Source organism: Macaca nemestrina, chromosome 12 (genome assembly GCF_043159975.1).
Source record: "Macaca nemestrina isolate mMacNem1 chromosome 12, mMacNem.hap1, whole genome shotgun sequence".
NCBI classification, from domain to species: domain Eukaryota; kingdom Metazoa; phylum Chordata; class Mammalia; order Primates; family Cercopithecidae; genus Macaca; species Macaca nemestrina.
In genome coordinates this window covers 83,909,625-83,926,483 of record NC_092136.1, presented here as the reverse complement: position 1 = coordinate 83,926,483, position 16,859 = coordinate 83,909,625, and the positions used below count along the sequence as shown (strand labels likewise).

The 16,859-nt window shown below is 36.7% G+C and overlaps 1 protein-coding gene and 1 long non-coding RNA gene across 25 annotated transcripts in view; one reads left to right on the top strand and one right to left on the bottom strand.

Moving 5' to 3' along the window:
- LOC105468841 (uncharacterized) overlaps window positions 1-11,194 on the bottom strand; it is a 123,132-nt gene extending 111,938 nt beyond the window's left edge. The window contains exons 1-3 of the long non-coding RNA XR_003015194.2: window positions 11,068-11,194; window positions 5,496-5,528; window positions 3,875-4,001 (exon numbers count right to left, since the gene is read on the bottom strand). This is a non-coding gene — a long non-coding RNA (uncharacterized lncRNA). The remainder of the gene's footprint in view (window positions 1-3,874; window positions 4,002-5,495; window positions 5,529-11,067) is intronic.
- LOC105468849 (discs large MAGUK scaffold protein 2) overlaps window positions 1-16,859 on the top strand; it is a 2,241,192-nt gene that overhangs the window by 1,088,294 nt on the left and 1,136,039 nt on the right. The gene's annotated exons all lie outside the window — the stretch shown is intronic.

Below are 16,859 nucleotides of genomic sequence, written 5' to 3'. Positions count from 1 at the left end.
GGGTTCCACCATGTTAGTAGGATGGTCTTGATCTCCTGACCTCGTGATCCGCCCGCCTTGGCCTCCCAAAGTGCTGGTATTACAGGCATGAGCCACTGCGCCCGGCCTGTTTTCTGACTTTTTAATGATCACTATTCTAACTGGCATGAGATGGTATCTCATTGTGGTTTTGATTTGCATTTCTCTAATGACCGGTGATGATGAGCTTTTTTTCATATGTTTGTCGGCCACATAAATGTCTTCTTTTGAGAAGTGTCTGTTCAATTCTTTGCCCACTTTTTGATGGGATTGTTTTTTTCTTGTAAATGTATTTAAGTTCCTTGTAGATTCTGGATATTAGCCCTTTGTCAGATGGGTAGATTGCAAAAATTTTCTCCCATTCTGTAGGTTGCCTGTTCACTCTGATGACAGTTTTTTTTTGCTGTGCAGAAGCTCTTTAGTTTAATTAGATCCCATTTGTCAATTTTGGTTTTTGTTGTCATTGCTTTTGGTGTTTTAGTCATGAAGTCTTTGCCCATGCCTATGTCCTGAATGGTATTGCCTAGACTCTCAAGAGACTAGCATACTGCTGGTCTAACACTTGTTTCTTTCTGCTTTCTCATTGCTCATACTTTAATTTAGTGAGTTCTGGTTTATTGCCCACATCATATACCTTAAACTATACTCACAAATGTCCCCATAAGTAATTGAACCCTTAAATTAATGGATCTCAAGTCTTGATTACACTTGGCAACCCACCAGTGAGCTCTAAAATTCCTGCTGCCTTGGCTGGGTGCCATGGTTCACTCCTGTAATCTCAGCACTTTGGGAGGTGGAGGTGGGGGCAGATTGTTTGAGCCCAGGAGTTCAAGACCAGCCTGGGCAACGTGGCAAGACCCCATCTCTACAAAAAATACAAAAATCAGCTTGGCATGGTGGCTCGTGCCTATGGTCCCAGCTACTCAGGAGGCTGAGGTGGGAGGATAGCTTGAACCCAGGAATCAGAGGTTGCAGTGAGTCAAGATCATACCACTGTACTTCAGCCTGGGTGACACAGCAAGACTGTCTCCCAAAAAATAAATTTAAAAAATAATAAAATCCCTGCTCCTTGGGTCCTATCCCTACAGAGATTCTGATTTGATTGTGGACACAAACTGGGTATCAGGAATTGTAAATGCTTCCCAGGTAATTCTAAGTGTAGCAAAGTTGGGAATCATTGCCTAGTGCCTCAAGCTGTTAGTTCTTTCTTTTATTATTATTATTTTTTTTATTTTTTTGAGATGGAGTCTTGCTCTGTTGCCTAGGCTGGAGTGCAGCGGTATGATCTTAACTCACTGCAACCTCCACCTCCCGGGTTCAAGAGATTCTCCTTCCTCAGCCTGCCCAGTAGCTGGGATTACAGGCATTTGCCACCAGCAAATGTTTGCATTTTTAGTAGAAGCAGGGTTTTCTCATGTTGACAAGGATGGTCTCAAACTCCTGACCTCAAATGATCCTCTCACCTCTGCCTCCCAAAGTCCTGGGATTACAGGGGTGAGTCACTGCACTTGACTGTTCTTTCTTTTTTCTAAGTACTGAGGAAAAAAAACAAAAACAAAACAAAATAAAACAAAAAACAAGGCATGGTCTTTTGCATTTTCCCTGATCAATCTTATATAGTAGAGAAAGACACACACACACACACACACACACACACACACACACACACACACACACACATATAGCGGTGTTTATAACAAAACTTTGGGGTAGAGGCGGGACTATGAGCATGACAACAGCATGGAGTATGACAGTATGGTTGTTAAGGTAATTGCAGCAATACATCAGAGCTACTAATAGGAGGGAGCAGAGGATGAAAGATAATATTGGAGCAGGGCCTTCATACTGGACATTTTTATGTGGCACTAAATAACGTGGACTCTATTGTGAGCGAAATAAGTAACTATAGCAGTCTTTGAACCAGAGAGCTGCATAATCCAGTTTGCATTTTTGATTTGTCCCATCATTTTCTTCCCAATTTGCACCTCTTAGGAACAGGTCCAGATCTCATAGATGTGCCCCATCACCCATCATTGGCTTTAAATTTCTGTTATTGTTTGGTTAATTGGTATATCAATATCCTCTTTCAAAAGTTTGCATAATCTATGAGAGGTGAACTTCTGCATTATTCATAGCTATATAGTCCAGAGCATCCGTTGGGTAGAGAGAGATACAGCATCTATTGAGTAAATGCAACAGCAATATGAAGGTAAGGAACACCTTCATATGTTAGAGTATAGCACTTTATCAGTGACTTAAATCACAGTGTTTGGAATTAGATCTTTATTTTCTATTTTCCCCCTACAAGCCATTATCTCTCACCCCCAGAAGATAGAAAGTTAATATTTACAAAATGTCATTTACAATTTTGTTACTCTAGATACTGTCAGATTAATTAATAATTGTGTGTTTATTGAGTGCCTGCCTATTCTATTACAAAGCATGAAGGCACTGTCAGGAATTTTAAAAGCTAAAGTTATGTCTCCTAATCTCAGAGCTTATTTACTTGGGAGGAAAAATGTGTCAAGCATAACCAACAGTTTAAGAACACTAAGAAAGAAATGTGCTAAGTGTCCGAATATTTTGGAGAAGAATGGGATCTCTTGGGGCTTGCTGGGCAGCAATAATTGTGGCAAGTTTTCTGCCATTACCACATTTAAATGGTAATTCAGGAGCTGATCCCAAATGGACACTGTTCTTTACACACTAATTACTATTTGCCCTGCAGTGATTGTTATGTGTGACAGCAAGTGTAAATGCAAACCTAGATGCTTACCATTGCCTTTCCAACATGGGAGGACATTGACTGATTATACAAGTTGACATGTCATGTTATTTCCTGTTTTCTCAGATAATATTTAAAGGTGAACATTTCCAAAGCACATATCCATGCTTAGTAGAACTTTGACTCTATACAAATATTAAACGTAGGTGGTACGCTCCAGTTAGAAAAGACTGCAACATTTGCCTTGCACATGTGTATGGAAGTATGAGGAAATACCTCCAGTGATATGTATTGTAAGAAATGAGTTTTAAAATAAATTCCATCTTGGTAATTTATTTCCATGTATATTTGGTCATTTGGAACAATTGTCTAATACCCATTGGGCTCTTCCAGTATGAAAAATCTTTTGCCATAGCCTGAGGTGACAGAGATGATTAAGACTTGACCCCTGTTCTCAAAACTTCTGGCAAACAGAGGGACAGGTAAATATATAATTATAGAATATATTGATGCATGTTTTAATAGAAGAATGTATAATTGATAAGACTCTCAAGACAAAAGATTAGGTTTGCATTAAGTATCACATCTTTTTTTAATTTCATTTTTTATGTTTAACTCTCAATATTCTCTAGAAATCTAGACTTCTAGTTATAAGGGATTTGTTCTCCTCCTCCCACCCCTAGTACTGTGAAAAGTTGTGAGCATTTTTCACAGTACTGACTTTTCACAGGACTGAGCTTCTAGAGTGACTGACTGATCAATACCATACACTGATGTTCATGGAGACAGAAGTACATTGTTTAAAACTCCATGGTCTCATGCCTTCTTGCTTTTCTGATACACTTAAGGTGTAGAAATCATTAGCGAAGCTGAGAATCCCATTCTCTAGGTTTCGACTTCTCCACAGGCAATTCCCAAATATTTCTCCAAATTTGCTATCCCTGTAGACCCACAGACCTTTATTTTCATCTCAAGCTCCTACAGTCTCCGCTACTCACTTTCCAGCATCCTACAGACACTATCTCTTTCTACTTTACTTTCTACCCATCAGCCACAACCTCTCCACTCCCTCTCCAAAGTCAGGATACCTAGAATACTACTTTGAAAGTGTTACCAGACCCTACCACTTACCAGAAGTTAGTCTTTGGGTCGGGGGTTTCCTCACTATTGTTCCTTCTGTGGTCGCCAGAAAGGGGTCCCGATCCAGACCCCAAGAGAGGGTTCTTGGATCTCAGGCAAGAAAGAATTCAGGGCGAGTCTATAGAGTAAAGTGAAAGCAAGTTTATTAAGAAAGTAAAGGAATAAAAGAATGGCTGCTTCATAGATAAAGCAGCCCCAAAGGCTGCTGGTTGCTCATTTTTTTATTTTATTTTTTATTTTTTAATATGCTAGACAAAGGTTACCATCTTGGTTTGCAACCTGTCTTATCAGCAAAATCTTTATGACCTGTATCTTGTGCCAATCTCCTATCATATCCTGTGACTTAGAATGCTTTAACTTACTGGGAATGCAGCCCAGCAGGTCTTAGCCTCATTTTACCCAGCCCATATACAAAATGGGGTTGCTCTGGTTCAAGTGCCTCTGACAAAAGGGCTTCAGAGTCTGTAAACTTAAGTTGAGTGTACCCTGAGCCTTGTCAGAATCCAGAGGCAAGGGATGAATCATAGCTACCTGTTTGGAATTGGTGAGTAAGAAAAAATTTAATAATGTAAACCCAAATTCTAATTATCTTGCCACCATCATAGAAACACTAAGAATACAAAAGAATGATGATTCATTGTGCAAATGAGGTGGTTGGGGGTGGGGCTAAAAAGAAGATGATGTGTGAGTAGGTTTTGGAAGATTAGTAGGAGTTGCTAGAGGGTTATTCTAAACACGAGAGACAGCATGGATTGAGGAGTGAAACTGCATCTTCTTATTCTCTGTATCGCCAGTGTTTGGCACATAGTAGGTGATCAGTAAATGTTAGTTGAAGGGAGAGGCAGAATAGTGAGGAATATTTAGGGAATGTCAATAAATTTGGTGATCCTGGAACAGTGTGTGTGGGAGGAATGAAGAGGAATGATGCTGGGGTCATGGCATTCACAAAGCACATAGCTATATAGGTCATCCTAAAACGTTTGGGCTTGTTAAGCAGAGGAGTGATGCTATCATAATAGGAAGTAAGAACAGAGTTAAATAGCAAAGACTGTGTAATATAATGAGCAAGGTTTTCTTGGAGTTCTTTAGATTCATAGGAGTGAAAGCCAAATTCTAGGAGTATTTTGCCGATCCCTGCAGGAGTGAATCTGACAGAGGAATAAACCTGCCCACTCAGTGATGTTGGGAACTTGGAGCAAGTCTGCTATCAGATGCACTGGGGACCTTTAAATGCCAGAACTGCATTTTTAAAAACCAGAAAAACACATCTAAATCTTGTCAAGAATAAATATATTATTTTGTTTGTGAAAATAAACGTTCATGAGAAAAAAATTAAAGTTATGACAGAAAAACATTTATATGGTAGGCTGCATACATCATGAAGCTTGATTTACTGTTTTAATAGTAAAAAATGATAATAAATAAATAAAATTTACTAACTTTCTTGTCAGTTTTCAAACTTCATGACTTATACATTGTTAAATGTTTGATATAATGTGACTTCTAGAGGATATATGAAGTGGTATGTTCCTATAAATGTTGGCTCAGGGGTCATGGGAATGTGTAACAGAGATATCAGCTATAATGATGGAATGAGAGAAATCTTGGGTACCTTCTTTTCGTCAGAAATTCTCCCAGAGAATACCTACAAGGGAAAGAATTGAACATAATCAGTGGCAGAAAGACTCAGATCCTTTCTCAGTTAAAGCCAGAACACATAAGCCAAAGAAAATAAATTTGGGATTTTCTGACTCTGTAACTTAAGTTCCTTCTGCTACTTTCTAATCACAATAGCTGAAAGGGATTTGTCCTCTCAAATTGCACAGACAAAAAGTTGTCACCTGGATATGTACTTCTTACACTCTGCCATAAAAACAGTGACCTGAACTAGACCAGGGAGCAGTGAACAATGAGATATTAGGAGGTTAAAGTTCCCTGGAAGAAAATGATTCAAGTGTCTGCAAAAGAGCGATTGAGTTTTCTGACTTTACTGATAAGCTTTGAAAACCCATCAAGGTGGGAAACTAAATATAAGATTACTGTATTATCATAGGAGTAATCAGATTTCAAGTCTTTGTACTTTTTTGGAGGATGGGGATGGCAAGGCATTAATTAAGATAGTAATAAACCTTACATTTTATTAAAATATGAATGTATGACAAAATTTAAGAAGTAACCATTGAAATATTAGGAATACTGTATAAACGTCAAATTAGTAGAGGAATAAAATGTAAATATATAAAAAATTTTAATCAAAAGCAATAAAGAATATGAAGCAAAATTATATGACAAAAACAAAAAAAAAGAAAAATAATTTCAAATACAAAAATACTCATACAAATATAAATAGATTAAATTTACCAGTTAAAAGACAAAAATTGACATTTAAATGATTTTTAAAATCCACCTAATATGCCATTGGATGAGACACAAGCCTACACTTGATCTTAGCCAAACGGCTGAGAAGCAATGATACATGAGCCTAAAATATAAAGTCTCAAAAAGTTTGAAAGTTAACAAATGGAACAAAATGTACTAGGCAAATGCTAATAAAATAAAGCTGAGGTAGCTTATAAATCTCAGGCAAAATCTACTTCAAGACAAAATACACTATTAGAGTTAAAGATCATGATATAATGATAACATGCTTACTTCATAAATATACATTATAAATTTATGCACACTTAATAAAATATCCTTAGTGTATATAAACAGCACACATAGAGAAAGTAATAAATCTACCATCACAATGAACGATTAGTTACAAAATACATTTTTTTTTTTTTTTTAATCAGAGTCTCACTCTGTCACGCAGGCTGTAGTGCAGTGGCACGATCTTGGCTCACTGCAACCTCTACCTCCCAGGTTCAAGTGATTCTGCTGCCTCAGCCACCCAAGTAGCTGGGATTACAGGCATGCACCATCATGCCCGGCTAGTTTTTATATTTTTAGTAGAGACAGGGTTTCACCATGTTGCCCGGCTGGTCTCAAACTCTTGGCCTCAAGTGATTCACTCACCTCTGCCTCCCAAAGTGTTAGGATTACAGGTGTAAGCCCACAGCGTCACGCTTATAAGATACTTTTTAATGTCAAGAGATAAAAAATCACTAATGTTGCAGAAGATTTAAACAATGCACTGCTATTTCTAATTGTATGGAGGACCATCTCCATGTAAAATACAAATAAAACAACAGCAACAAAATAAATTACATAGGAGTTAGTCAAACTAAATAGATGCAAAAAAGGATGTATAAACATTTATTGAAATTTACCAAAGAAGACTTAAATACAATGGTGTGCTATGGTCATGGATATAAATATTCAATAGAATAAAGATATTCCTTCCAAATTGATCTTTAGATTCAATGCAATTCCTGCAAAAATCTTAACAGGACTTTTTGAGGAGCTGGACAACCTGATGAAAATGTACATGAAAAGCACAAAGGGTAAGGAATACCCATGATACTCCCAAGAAGAAGAGTCAGGTGGGGGTACCTGGCCTAGCAGACATCAATTATACTAAAACAATTCTGATGACAGGCGGTTTCAGGATTAGATAAGCATATCGACTAAACAAACAAAAGGACCTTGAAACAGAAGTTAAGTTCACCAGTTCTAGAGCCAATTTACTAACCTATTCATGCCTCAATTACCTTATTATTAAAAAAGTAATCCTAATAGTACCTACCTCATATATGAGGATTTAATGAGTTAATTAAATAGTTCTGGGACAATTATATATAATATGAAAAATCAAATTCCTATCTCACATACATAAAAATGAACAAACTTTTGATTAAATACATAAATAAAAAAGGCAAAATATTAAACATTTTAGAAAATATATAGCATAATATTATGACCCTGTCATTAGGAAGTGTATCTTAAAAAAATCATGAACCCATAATTGAAAGATGTTGAACTCAATTACATTAAAGGAATGCTGGGCTAGGTACAGTGGCTCAGGCTTGTAATCCCAGCGGAGGCCAAGGCAGGAAGATTGCTTGAGGCCAGGAGTTTGAGACTAGTTTGAGCAACATAGCAGGTACCCAGCTCTGCAAAAAAAAAAAAAAGAAAGAAAAAATTAGCCAGGCCTGGTGACACCAACCTGTAGTCCCAGTTACTTGGGAGCCTGAGACTGGAGGATCACTTGATTCAAGATATTTGAGATTATATTGAGCTATGAATATATGAAGAACTCTTGTAGGTCAATAAAAATAAATATAAATAATACAACAGAAAAATGGTCAGCAGACATCATCACACATTTCAAAAGAAAAGGTAAACAAATAGTGAATACATACATAGTATAACAAAATGCCAGCCCTCACATATAAGAAAGGAATCCAATTTAAGCCCGATATCATTTTATACTCAATTACAAAGGTATGAAATTAGGAAGCCTGATACTGTAAAATGCTATTGGGGTTGTTTATTTTATACTACTGGTGGGTGTAACCATTTTAGAAAACGAATTGACATTATTTTATAAAGCTGAATATTATGACTTAGCAGTTTTACTCCTAGATATATATACCATAGAAAAATTATTGTAAATGTCCATTGCCCATAGTAGCTTTGTTTTTAAAAGAAAAAAGTAAAACATGATGTGAACACAATACAAATTTATATCAACAAGAGAATAAAAATATAATTTATGGAATATTCACATAATAGAATAATATATAGCATTAAAAATAAACATGAATGAATCTTTGAAACATAAAATCGAATGGAATCATAATGTTGAGCAAGTCAAGGAAAATGATATATAGTATGTTAACATTTTTATGAAGGTCAAAAACAAGCACATTTGAACAATATATTAATATTTTGGGGTGGATTTGTATATGTATACTAAAACCATACAATGAATAAAGGAGTGCTAAGAAATTTAAGAGAGTTGTTAAATCATAAGAGATACAGAGATACAAGAATGAAGCAGAACCCATACAAGAATATTTATCATTCAGATTTTAAAGTTGATACTAATTTCATTACTGTGCTTCAAGACTTTCCCTTACATTGCATGTATTCTTTTGCATACATCAAACTTATAGTCAAAAAACATAACATTAGGGTATGTTAAGGTAGAAAGTTTTTCTGTTCGACTTAACCCTTAAAACAAAAATGGACCTTGTAAGAATTTGTCTTTTCATTTCACTGGAGTTGCCTGAAAGTGGACTTGAGTTTTACTGTAAGGAGATGACAGACATGAAATGCAGCTCTTTCAAACAAAGCATTTGTTCATAGTGACATATCTTCTGCGTCTGTGATAGCAGTTGCTTTTAAAAGCAACAAGGAGAGGGAGCAGTGGTGGGTGGAATTAGAACCAAATGCTTATATTCATATGCTGCCACGTGAAGCAGATCGGCCATGCTGCTTTCAGATACACTTAAGAACAATCTTATTTTAGTTGGAATTGAAAGATCTGGGACCACTGAACTGTCATTGATAGGATCTGCCACCACTCTGAGTATTTCAATGATGAAATGAAGCATAAAAATGACAAAATCATCAGGTTAGAACAGACCTCAAAAGGAAGCTTGAAGTTCTCATTACTTTCTTTTATTGGGTCAAGCATAAGCAAAACCATGAAATTGACATTTCTTACTCTTGATAGCGTCTGATATTAGGCAGCTCCTTTAGGAAAGATGAAAGAGAATCAGGAAGACACCTGACCCTTAGCTGAACTACTTACTGCAACACCTGTACTAACCCGCAAGGATAAGATTGTGTTGAATTTAAATCCGACTTTCTGCCATTACCATTCAAGCCTCTTTTTGTTCATCTTGACCTTATTTGAACAGGACATCTAGTCTCATAATTTATGAAATAGCCTTTTCTATAGTAGGAAGGTTGTAAAGTTACCCCTCAGTTCTTTGCTGCTGTGATTCATTGCTAGACATATAGCTAGAGCTATAGATGTTAATATATATGAATAAACACAAGGTTATATCTGTAACTGGCCCATAATTTATTGCCACCATGTAATTATGGTTATACTTCCTTAATTATAGTATTATTATTATTTTGGAAAACATTGTCTCTTTTAACTTAAAATACATGTATAGATGTATTGTGTATATATGTATGTATTTGTATGTATATATTACATACGTATGTATTCATATGTATATGTATGCATATATTATATATATTTTAACTTAAAATACATATATACATATACATGCATATATAATATATATGTATTTTAAGTTAAAAGAGTTTTCCCTAAAAATATATATATAGTCCTAACGCTGTAGTAGTTAGGACTTTTTAGTAGTAAAATACATATATATTTTAAGTTAAAAAATATGTACTTATTTACCACCTTCAAGATTAGTATAATTTTTATCCCTGCAATTCAAGTCCCTGATAAACTTAATGAATCTTTCTAAAGTATAATTTTCATTACCTTGCATTTCTACTCAAGAACTTATCCTGGTTTTCAAGTATTTATTCAATAAAATTCAACTTCTCAGATAGAATTCAAAGCTATAGTTCGTCTCACCTAACTTTATCTTGCTAGCCTTTCTTTCTTATCTGACAGGCCTGAGTTTAATTCATAGTCCTGCCACTTTCTATTAGATTCCAGTTACTTTAACCGAGAGTTCTAATTTCTTTGTGAATATGAGCACTAAATCAATGTTGATATTTTTAAAACAGTCTTCCCTTAAAAGATGGCTAGATTAGCTTTTTTTCTTTTCTTTCTTCTTCTTCTTCTTTTTTGAGACCAAGTCTGACTGTGTCACCTGGCTAGAGTGCAGTGGTGCAATCTCGGCTTACTGCAACCTCTGCCTCCCGGGTTCAAGCGATTCTCCTGCTTCAGCTTCCTGAGTAGCTAGGACTACATTTGCATGCCAGCATGCCCGGCTAAATTTGTGTATTTTTAGTAGAGATGGAGTTTTACCATGTTGGCCAGGATGGTCTTGATCTCTTGACCTTGTGATCCACCCACTTCGGCCTCCCAAAGTGCCGGAATTATGGATGTTAAATTAACTTTTAAAAATAATTAATACTGAGATTTTTCTTGAAATTCAGCATAGATTTTGCATGAGAGACATTATAAAGTTGGAATAGTAATGTCTATCATATTTTTAAAGTTAAATTAAATTTCAGTAATAGCTTAGCAGAGTTGCCCCATAGTTTGTGCCCAATAATTTCTTTAAAATGTCTCTTACCCTCTTTCCATGTTCCTTTAGGGAAAAGGAAAATGTATATATATAGTCCTAATGCTGGAGGAATAATCACAAGAATGGTTTATAGAGGAAATAAATATAGTATATGGTGATGAGATTTTCATTTATTAAGAAAGACCTGGCTGGAATGAGGAAAATCAGAGAGAGAAAAACTGACTCCACCAGACTTCCAAAGATGGAATGTCTTTTGTATTCATGTCATAATTTATATCATAGGCCAATAAAGGAAAGTTCCAAACTGAAAAAAGACTACTGAACTTCTCATAATTATTGTTTGCTAACGTGGTTCTTCAATTCATCAAATATTTGTAAAAGGAAATAAAATAATGAGTTCCACCATAAAAAAAAAAAAAAAAAAAAAGGAGAGCAGCTGTTTAACCACAAATACTGGAGTCATTTTGTGTAAAGACAGAATGGCTTTTTCATGCTTCTCTCAAAGAGAAGATCTTTCATTAACTGGTGTTAGCACTTCTGAAAATACCCTCTCTACTACTGAAACTCTATTAGTTGAACACAGTATTCTGAGTATTCTTTACATTTAGGCTACCTGATGGTAAAAGGAATTTTTATACTTTATCATATGTATTTTGCAGACAGCAGGTAACAACTGAATATAAAAGAAGCATCTGACCCCTTAGCAGGCAACTCCTAAAGTGAATTGAAGTGAATGATTTATCTTGCATAGAGTAAGGATGAAATTGAAACCCAAATACTATATTCATGCCAAAGGAACTATAATGTCCAAATAGCTTGCTGTTCCTTTCCACATTTTAGTGTTTCAATGGGGATTCTTTCAGTCTTTCAAAATATGAGGAGACAGAGCTGAATGAGAATATAGCAGCAGCTTGCTGCCTTTTACTCGCAGCTAGAAGGTGTGTTGAATCCTTATAGGTTGACCTCTTGAATGGGCTGCTCACTGGGACCCAAATCACACAGAGCCTGTGAACTGCTTTAATATAGTCTTGTTTAAATGTTTCCACCAGAGGACCAAAGACAGAGGAGGGCGAACACATGTTTCAAGAGTTCTGTAAGAGGTAATGTAGTGTGAGATTAAGACTGTAAGTACAAGTGAAAGAGTTAGCAATTTGTTTGGAGACTGGGTTTATCTTAAAAATCCATGCAAATTTTACAGTCCAGACCTTAGATTATTTATATTTGTTTTAATACACATTTTTTCTCCATATATTAAGCATTATTTATGATCCAGGAAAATGTCTGAGGCTTGATGAAACCCACAGCCTATTACTGCAAACCCTTGGTATATTACATTTGGAAATACACACTTTAATCGATTACTGAGGATTGAAGGTTCTCATACTATTTCCTCATTTAAATCAGTAGCCCAGTTCCTCCCCTGAGTTCTAGAAGTCTGCCAACAAGACATATTCTACAGGATCTCAAACTTCACATGCACAAAACATGTTCATCATCTTTTCCCTCCTTCTTTTATACTCACTTTCATGGTGAGTGGCACCTTCCAGGCACTCAGCTGCTCAAACCAGAAATTTGGGATTTATCCCAGACATCTCATTCTCCATCAGCCCCCACATTCTACCAGCCACCAAGTACTGTCAAGTATGCCTCCATCTGTTATTCTCTGTCTGCATTAACATTGCTTTAATTTAGCCCTTTATCATCCCTTGCCTAAATTATTCTTATAGGAATCACTTAACTGGTCTGTTCTTCTACCTACTTCCTGAATACTTTCCTAGTTTATGGCTGCCCAATACTTTATGATATAGTCCAAACTCCACAGCATATCATAACCTTTATCACTTAAGCAACTTATCCATATCCCACAGATTCACCTTGCCAATCTCCCCATATTTTTATCATATTATAGCAACATATACTTAACATCTTCACACTGGTCATTCTTTCTCATGCTTCTGGGCCCTTGCACATATATTCTATTCTTGGAATGTTCTCCCTCCCCTCTTTTCAATGCATTATCAATTACTACTAATCTTTCATTATAGTTTAGCAATGGAACTATTGAAAGTTTTTCTTTCTTCTTTAGCAAAAACCACAGTAGTTTTTATACTGCTTCTCACAGGAAGCCATAAACTTTTGGCACTGTGTATTACTGAGTTTTAAATAAAAGTGCAGTTGGTTAAGGTCTTATTGAAAAAACTATATTTTTACAAAAGAAAAATCATGGGACCCATTTTATACTACCAAAGGTTAGGATTAGTTGTGTAGAAAAGAAAGACACACACACACACACACACACACACTAATAATGCAAGGTGTATTACTTCATTTTCACACTGCTGATAAAGATATACCCAAAACTTTGAACAAAAAGAGGTTTAATCGGACTTATAGTTCCAAATGGCTGAGGATGCCTCAGAATCATGGCAAGAGGTGAAAGGCACTTCTTAAATGGCAGTGGCAAGAGAAAAATGGGAAAGAAGCAAAAGTGGAAATCCCTGATAAACCCATCAGATCTATTGAGACTTATTCACTATCATAAGAATAGCAAAGGAAAGACCAGCCCCCACGATTCCATTATCTCCCTCTGGGTCCCTCCCACAACATGTGGGAATTCTGGGAGATATAATTCAAGTTGAGATTTGGGTGGGGTCACAGCCAAGCCATGTCATTCCACCCTTGGCCCCTCCAAATCTCATGTCCTCACATTCCAAAACCAGTCATGCCTTCCCAGCAGTCCCCCAAAATCTTAACTAATTTCAGCATTAACCCAAAAGTCCACAGTTCAAAGTCTCATGTGAAACAAGGCAAGTCCCTTCTGCCTATGAGCCTGTAAAGTCAAAAGCAAGCTAGTTACTTCCTAGATACAATGGCAGTACAGGTATTGGGTAAATACAGCCATTCCAAATGGGATAAATTGGCTAAAACAAAGGGATTACAGGGCCCATGCAAGTCCAAAATCCAGTGGGGCAGTCAAACTTTAAAACTCCAAAGTCTCCTTTGACTCCAGGTCTCACATTCAGGTCACACTGACGCAAGAAGTGGGTTCCCATGGTCTTGGGAAGCTCCACCTCTGTGGCTTTGCGGGATACATGCTCCATCCTGGCTGCTTTCACAGCTGGCATTGAGTGTCTGAGGCTTTTTCAGGTACACAGTGCAAGCTGTTGATGGATCTTCCATTCTGGGGTCTGGAGGATGGTGGCCCTCTTTTCACAGCTATACTAGGCAGTGCCCCAGTAGGGACTTTGTATGGGGGCTCTGACCCCACATTTCCCTTTCATATCACCCTGGCAGAGGTTCTCTGAGGACCCCACCCATGCAGCAAATTTTTGCCTGGGCATCCAGGCATTTCCATACATCTTCTGAAATCTAGGTAGAGGTTCTGAAACTTCAATTCTTGACATCTGTGCACCCACAGGCTCAACATCACATGGAAGTCGCCAAGAGTTGGGGCTTCCACCCTCTGAAGACACAGCCTGTGTTCTACATTGGTCCCTTTCAACCACAGCTGGAGTGGATGGGACACAGGGCACCAAGTCCCTAGGCTGCACACTGCACGGGGACCCTGGGCCTGGCCCACAAAACCACTTTTTCCTCCTGGACCTCTGGGCCTGTAATGGGAGGGGCTGCTGTGAAGGTCTCTGACATGGCCTGGGGACATTTTCCCTGTGGTCTTGGGGTTTAACATTTGGCTCCTGAATAGTTATGCAAATTTCTGCAGCCAGCTTGAATTTTTCCTCAAAAAAAAAAAATGATTTTTGTTTTCTACTGTATCATCAGGCTGCAAATTTTCTGAACTTTTATGCTCCGTTTCACATGGAATGCTTTTAACAGCACCCAAGTCACCTTTTGAATGCTTTGCTGCTTAAATTTTTTTTCTGTCAGATATCCTAAATCATCACTCTCAAGTTCAAAGTTCCACAGATCTCTAGGGCAGAAGCAAAATGCTGCCAGTCTCTGCTAAAACATAACAGCAGTTACCTTTACTCCAGTTCCAAACAAGTTCCTCGTCTCCATTGAGACCTCCTCAGCCTGGACCGTATTGTCTATATATCTATCAGCATTTTGGGCAAAGCCATTTAACAAGTCTCTAGGAAGTTCTTTACCACATTTTCCTATCTTCTTCTGAGCCCTCCAAAGTGTTCTAACCTCTGCCTGTTACTCAGTTCCAAAGTCGCTTACACATTTTTGGGTATATTTTCAGCAACATCCCACTTCTGTTACCAATTTACCATATTAGTTCATTTTCATACTTCTGATAAGGACATACCCCAAACTGGGAACAAAAAGAGGTTTAATTAGACATACCATTCCACATGGTTGGGAAGTCCTCAGAGTCATGATGGGAGGTGAAAGGCACTTTTTACATGTCAGTAGCAAGAGAAAAATGAGAAAGAAGCAAAAGCCAAAACCCCTGATAAACCCATCAGATTTCTTGAGACTTATTCACTATCACAGAATAGCATGGGAAAGACCAGCCACCATGATTCAATTACTTCTGCCTGGGTCCCTCCCAAAACACACAGGAATTCTGGGAGATACAATTAAAGTTGAGATTTGGATGGGGACACAGCCAAACCATATCACAAAGTATATACGAAAACTAATAAGAAGATATGAGTCATAAGTATATCAATGATAGTAAGCAGCTCTAACAGTTTTTAATATTGTAGAGAAATCTACAAGAATTAAGATACTAAAAATCCATGTAGATTATTTGTGTCATTTGCAGAAATAAATGATCTAATAAATAAATTATCTAATTTAGCCAAAAATTATCAATTCAATCTTTATCCTCATTACTGACATACCTCACCCATCCCAAAGAGTTTATGCCTTTTTTCATTTTTGTGCACTTGCTGTTCCCTCTGCCTGAATTGTCTTTTCATGTTAACAGGACCTTATTAAGTGACTTCAATGTGTTGCACTCTGAGTTTGGTGCTTACCTAGACACTTTTTTTCAATAACTTACCCTCTTTCTCTGTCTAGAAAATCCTTCAAGGCTCAGCTTGATCATCATCTCCTCAGTGAAGCATTTTCTGATTCCTAGAAGCATAATTAATCAGCTTCACTTCTGCAGGCTTTCAGGACTTCATAAACATCTGCTTCTGCTAAAAACAGATTATAAATATAATTCATTCATTCTTTTTAGAGAAAGATAGAAAAATAGATATAGATAGGTAGAAAGATAGATAAACACCTATTATGTGGCAGGTATTAATGCCATATTAGTAAACAAAATAGATTATTTCTGCATTTGGGAAGGCAGACAGTAAACGATAACCATATTGAAAAACTGAATTGTATTATATGGCCGAATGATATATGCTGTTAATTAAAGGATTGGAAAGTTTACAGGAAAGGTGTTAATAAGTTTAAATAGAGTGACTAGAGTAGACCTCTTTGAAAAAGAGACATCTGAAACAAAGACTTAAAGCAAGGGGAGTGAGCCACATGGAAAAGAGCTTTTCAGGAAGAGGAAACAGCCAGGTTCAAAGTCTTAGGCAAGGAGTGTGTCTTGCTCTGCCTCTGAGATTCTAAATAGGTTAGAGTGAAGCTTGAGCATTGGGATATATATTTTTTAAAATTTCCCAGTGATTCCACTGTTTAGCTAGAGTTGAGAAATACTATACTAGATGTGGATTGGCAGAAATAATCTCAAGTCTCAATAAGCCTACAGTTTGTGAGAGAGAGGCACATAAACACTGATGAATATGTAGTATAGGACAACAAAGTTACTATATTCAATAATAATTCAATTGTACATTTTAAAATGATGAAAAGAGTACAATTGGATTGTTTGTAACATAAAGGATAAATACTTGAGATGTTAGATACCC